Below are 308 nucleotides of genomic sequence, written 5' to 3' on the forward strand. Positions count from 1 at the left end.
GAGAGGAAGGGAGAGGGATAGAGAGTTAGAAACATTGATGAGAGAAACATCGATCAGCTGCCTCGTGCACACCTCCTACTGGGGATGTGCCTGCAACCAAGGTACATGCCCTTGACCGGAATCGAACCTGGGACCCTTCAGTTCGCAGGCTGACGCTCTATCCGCTGAGCCAAACCGGTCAGGGCAGCAGTCTGTGTTTTAATAAGACTTCCAGGTGATCTCAGTGTTCCAGCTTGAAAATCACTGCTCATGTGAACTAGAAAACTCAGATCATCTATTTATTCTCTCTGCTCCTCCCCTTCCTCCCC

This window comes from Myotis davidii, unplaced genomic scaffold (genome assembly GCF_000327345.1).
Source record: "Myotis davidii unplaced genomic scaffold, ASM32734v1 scaffold132, whole genome shotgun sequence".
Lineage (NCBI taxonomy): Eukaryota > Metazoa > Chordata > Mammalia > Chiroptera > Vespertilionidae > Myotis > Myotis davidii.